We start from the raw sequence: 6270 nt of genomic DNA, 5'->3' as shown, positions 1-6270 counted from the left end.
AGCGGGAACAAAACGCAACCCATGTACGTTTCAGTGACGCAAAACGCTCCGCCTTCTTTGTGTAATGTTCACATCGCATCACTAGATGTCATCACTCAATTTTAGCATGGACACGCTGGCGACAGTATGGCAAACCCTTAAAGGGATAGTTCACCCAAAAATGAAAATACTCTCATCATTACTCACTCTGTACCATACCAGATGTGTATGACTTTCTTTCTTCTGATGAACACAAACTCAGCTCTGTAGGTCCTCACAATGCAAGTGAATGGGTACCAAAAATGTGAAGCTCCAAATGCACACAGAGGCAGCATAAAAATGATCCATATGATTCCAGTGGTTATATCCACATCTTCAGAAGTAATATGATAAGTGTGGGTGAGAAACCGTTCAACGGATAACATGTGACATGTTCGTAGAAATGTAATCTTTGTGTCCATGTTGGTTTCATAATTTTTGAAAAAAGCATTTATTGCTTTTTCTACACAAAATGTGTTTAATTAATTTTAAAATGTAAAGTGGCATAACCATCAAGTAAAATGTATTAAAGTTATTTCCTTGCACATTGAATACACATCAGTGTACACAACTTAATCATTAACTTCAAGCAAGTTTTCAAACATATTTTTCAAGGTAATATTATTTTATTTATTTATTAATTTACTTATTTAGAGAGGTTTTTATTTTTATTTTTGGAGTTACTCTATTTGGCCTAAACAAAATGTGCCCTTTCATAGAAATGTAAAAATACCTGGTATTTTTAAAAACCAGTCCAACATTTTTCAAATATCTATAAAATGATTTTTTTGGGAAACAAAAATAAAAATTATTTAAAATTACTTTTACCAACAATTATTTTTTCAGGACTTACAGCTTTTAATGAGAGTTTTTTTTTTTTTTTTTCTTTTCTCCTGTCTCAGGAAGGTTACACCACTTACACTTAAATTAATATTACAGGTTCAATACAAGTTAAACTAAGTCAACAGCATTTGTGGCATAATGTTGATTACCACAAAAAAATTATTTTGACTTGCCCTTCCTTTTCTTTAAAAAAAGCAGAAATCTGGGTGACAGTGAGACATTTACAATGGAAGTGAATGGGGCCAATCCGTAAACATTAAAATACTCACTGTTTCGAAAGTTTAGCCATAAGACATAATCAATATGTGTGTTAACATGATTTTTAGTGGGATCGAATCACTTACTAGCTTTTTCTGTGTAACGTTATATCCAACTTTACAACTTTGTTGCAATGATGATGACACAACGCTGTAAACTCTAAAATGACCGTAAAACAACAATTACACAACTTTTCAGCTCAGATAATACATGAATTTTAACAGAATTATTGTAAGTGCTTTTATAAAATTATAAGATTTACATTTCTGCCTTTAAAACCTCCAAACATTTTCCCCATTCACTTAAGTGCTTCACTGTATCTTTGATTTTTCATTTTTTTTTTTTTTTAAGAAAAAAAATAAAATGAGGAATGAGTCAGAATTATTTTTTGTGGCAATCAACATCAAGCCACAAATGCTGTTGATTGAGCTTAATTTTTATTGAACCAGGAATATACTTTTAGACCTGTTTGAATTTAAGCCATGGAAAAAAAAATATCAAAATGACTTTAGACTTAGAAATTACATTTTTTTTTTCATCGTAGTAAAGATGTATTCAACTTATTGTTTTGTGTGAATTGCATTTTTTGGTGTAATTTTGAATAATTTAAAGGAACTGTTCACCCAAAAATGAAAATTCTCTCATCATTTACTCACCCTCATGCCATCCCAGATGTGTATGACTTTTTTCTTCTGCTGAACACAAATGAAGATTTTTAGAAGAATATTTCAGCTCAATAATTCAATTTAATGCAACTGAATGGTAACCAAAATTTTAAAGCATATAAAGGCAGCATAAAAGTAATCAATACGACTCCTGTGGTTAAATCCATATCTTCTGAAGTGATACAGTCAGTTTTTGGGTGAAAACAGACCAAAATGTAACTTTTTTTTTTTACTGTACATCTTGTCATTACAGTCTCTTATCACGATCATGATTTCAAGCTCGATTACACGTCCTAGAGCTTGACGCATGTGCAGAGTACTAGATGGTGTTATGAAGTGTAATTGTCCTTGAAATCATGATCGCCATGGAGTAGGGGTGCACAGGTCGATCTTTAGAAGTGTGAAAATTGCGGTTTGAGTGGAAAGATAAGCTAAAGCCCCACTCGTACATTTATTTATGCAAACGACTTGTAAATTTACCTATGTCAGCGAGATACGAGGACAGGTGTCTCGAGACAAACATATCCTGTTATTTACTATGTCTCTATGTCTGGATGTTTTCTTAGAACAATATCACAGTCATAAATTATGCTCTCTCATTCCAACTCTGAAGCATCATTAGGTCAAAAGGGTAACCAACAGGTCAATAGGGTAACAAACTCGTATATAAGAGTATGAAATTTATACATTTGGTCTCACGCATGCATTTAGATCTCATGGGTACATTGGATACATAAGGCATCAAGCATGAGTATAATGATAGTTAAACAGTGATGATATGAATTAATATAAAATAAAAATAAAAATAACTAAAATCCCTTTATTGAACTCAACCATATACACAAGTGCAACAGTGGGTGAAAGTCTTGGGTGCAGTTCCAAGCAACATAGCAGTATGACAATTACAATAAACATCAGATTTACACAACAAAATGTAAATATCTAATATACACATAATTACACACAACACAATATACAAATAATAATATACAATGCACAGTATACAATACACACAATATAGAACACACAGTATACAATAAAAATAGTATATATAAAATATACAGTAGGTTGTATTGTGCTGTATTGACATTCAGGCTGTCGGATGATAGTCAGTTACCAGTGTGTTGTAAAGAGAGAATATAATTTATGACAGTCCAGTGTGAGATTAATAAATTGCAGTGCTGATTAATCTCACACTGGACTGTCATATTCTCTCTTAACAACACACTGGCAACTGACTATCTGAGTACTTAAACGTGAATATATGAATATGATTGCATAACTTCTGATTATAGTTGATTTCAAGCATAATATCAATTAGCAAAAATATAAAATATAGAAAAGACTCTAGCCACATGCATCAGTTTTGAAAAATGTGTAAGAATTACACGTGTATGAATATTAAGTTGCCCATTTTCTAGAGTCATTACGGTAGTAATTCTGACTCACTGCACAGTGTGTAGGAAGCGGATAAAGAGACTGCAAACGGGTATAAAAAGGAATTAAACAAAAACAACAAAAAAAAAAAAAAAAAAAAACACACAAAAACATGCGAATACAAATCTGATTACACAAATTTCCCCTGAGACTTTTAATCATCTATTTTGGGAGTGTCCCAAGATCCAAATGTTTTGGAAAGAACTCAATAATTAGTTACAAAGAAAAGCCATGATTCTTGTTAACTTTGAAGAAGTTGATGTTATGCTAAAATGTTTTTCATTTGATGATGATAAAAATATTTTGTTTATATTTGATTTAATTATTATAATTGCACGTTATTATATTCATAAAGTCAAATGGAATGAAAAAATGCAAAATTTTGAACTATTTAAAATCGATGTTAAAATATATTTAGAAACAATATCCAAAAGTAGAAACTTAAAAGCAAGGAAAACTTTACAGCTGTTTAACAGCTATAAGTTTTTTTTCTGTAAAATGCCTTTCTTTATTTTTTCTTTCTTCTTTTTTTTTCTTCTTTTTTTTTTTCTTTTTGCCCCTGACATGTATGGTTATATGTACTCTTGTATGTAAATTATGTTTTGTTCTTATTAAAGTTCAATAATAATAATAATAATAATCTGATTACACGCGATGTAACATGAGTCGTGACAGTCAGGCGTTGTGTGGAGCTGTAGAGACTGTTTGAGCGATCATGAGTATGGTGTCATTTTTATATCACCAGAATTTGAATTCGAAAAACCCTCCGAATTCATGAACTTGAAAAAATGTATGTTATCGTAATTTTTTGCTGTTAATTTTAAATATTTGAAAATATTTTGTGTGAATTCACATAAAAAATTAAAATAAATAAATAAAGATCAGGTTGCGAAATTCATGTTTTTATTATTCAAGTGGTGGATTTCAGGTCGTGCAATTCAGGTCTCAATATTCAGGTTGTTGAATTGGGGTTGAAAAATTCAGGTGGCAAAATTCGAAGATGACATCCGGGAATGCAAGGAAGAGCAAACGAGCGTCGATGTAATCCATCTCTCTCTTGGACAATCGCAAAGCGATGGAAACAGCTCAAAAGTCATTTTAAACAACTGTGACAACAACATTGTGAAAACACAAAAAGGTATACTTTAGGGTTGTATATTATAATGTTTAATTAATATGTTTTGAAGAAAATATCAACTTAATCAGTAAATTGGATCCTTAACCTAACAGCAAGTTTCATCAAGAAACTAATTTTATAATCATAAGGGCAAATTACATTTACCAGTGGAAACGAATAATCAAACTACCTCATTTTAACAACAAGTATGCAAAATAAATAAATAAATAAATAGTAATCGAGAAGTTTTAAATAATCTAAAAATAAAAATATATATTTCTATACATCTGTTAAACGTTGTGAGATCAAAAATGGTTGAACATATATATATACATACATACATATATACAGTTGAAGTCAGAAGTTTACATATACTTAAGTCATTAAACCTCATTTTTTTTAACCACTCCTCAGATTTCATATCAGCAAACTATAGTTTTGGCAAGTCGTTTAGGACATCTGCTTTGTGCATGACACGAGTTATCTTTCCAACAATTGTTTACAGACAGAATGTTTCACTTTTAATTGACTATATCACCCATCCACCGTGTACCTGTTTTTGTCCATTTTAAGATAGGGTCTCAGCCCTCTTACCATCATCATTAGTTTTTGAAACCCACTCGAGTATTCAGGATGCTCCAATCAGGATTTTAACATCCAATACTGATCTCCAGTTTTCTTTTCATCTAATCGTCTGATGCTGATCATTTAACTTTTTATCAGCAGCTCTGTCAAAAGTTTTTGCTGTCAAAAATACTGTTGGTTGGTTGAATAATTAAATAAACACAAAATATTCAATTTTACTCTTTACTCTAGGCCTTAAAAACAATTAGGCTTATATAAACTATTCTCTACTGTTTATAAGATCGTCCTAAAGAACAAGGTTTAATGTCAAACTGAAGTTGAAAATGAAAGTTTTGGTTAATATGTCACCATTTCATTTAATTATATTTATTCATTATTTTATTATATTTCATTTAACAATGCATTATATTATAGTATCTAAATATGTTATATACCGGTAGATTTATTATTTGTACGTTCCTTCCTTTTCATTTTGTTGGATGATGTTAATATAAGTTCGGCTTTCACTTGTTGCCGTTGGTAAACAAATGACAGGAGAATGGAGGAAGAGCACATGTTTCTGGACTCTACAGGTGCTACTGTTAAAGCTGTTTGCTCAGCAATCATTTAATGACGATGTTTTAAGTACTGTATACTCATTCTTGTATTCCGCTTTATTATCATGATTCCTGTGCCTGGCGGACACTGAGACGCTGCTACCGCAGACGATAATAAAAACCGCTTTATGTAGGACGCGCCGATTTAGTGTAAATAAAGCGCTTAGCGCACGTAAACAAATAGACCCGATCTCAGAGCACTTCTGTTTCTCTAATGAGATGGAGTTGTGGAGCACAGAACCGCTCTGAAAACGTAATAATTCTCTAAATTAATATAGACTGGACAGAGCAGCGCAAATAAACTTTGAAGCGAGCTGAATATTAATTTATTTAATTAGATCGCAGCCCTTTGCGGTTTAACAATCGCACGAGGTCATATCGCAATTTTGATTCGATGTTATTTCATAGTGCATTAAAGGTGCACTCAGTAACTTTTGTCTTTGTGTCATCTTGGACTTACACTGACACCTAGCGGCTTGGATGCAGAGTCATTTAAAATCAATAGTTTTCAGTTTCAGATGTCAGTGCAGAAATTTAGAATTTGCAGTCAGCCATGATTACTTTAATCAATGAGTGAAAGTGTCAAATAACAGGACGGTTACTGAGATTAAGCGAGTAGTATTCAGCGGGTCATGTGATTCTAAGATGGCAGCCCCCATGTGCGGACCCTCTCCATGTAGAATAAAACAGCTTTTATAAGGTTACTGATATGACTGGAGACTTAATTTTAATGTGAGTGTCATGATTTAAT

Source organism: Myxocyprinus asiaticus, chromosome 2 (genome assembly GCF_019703515.2).
Source record: "Myxocyprinus asiaticus isolate MX2 ecotype Aquarium Trade chromosome 2, UBuf_Myxa_2, whole genome shotgun sequence".
NCBI lineage: Eukaryota > Metazoa > Chordata > Actinopteri > Cypriniformes > Catostomidae > Myxocyprinus > Myxocyprinus asiaticus.
The sequence above is the reverse complement of the archived record's forward strand: the minus strand, read 5'-3'. Positions refer to the sequence as shown.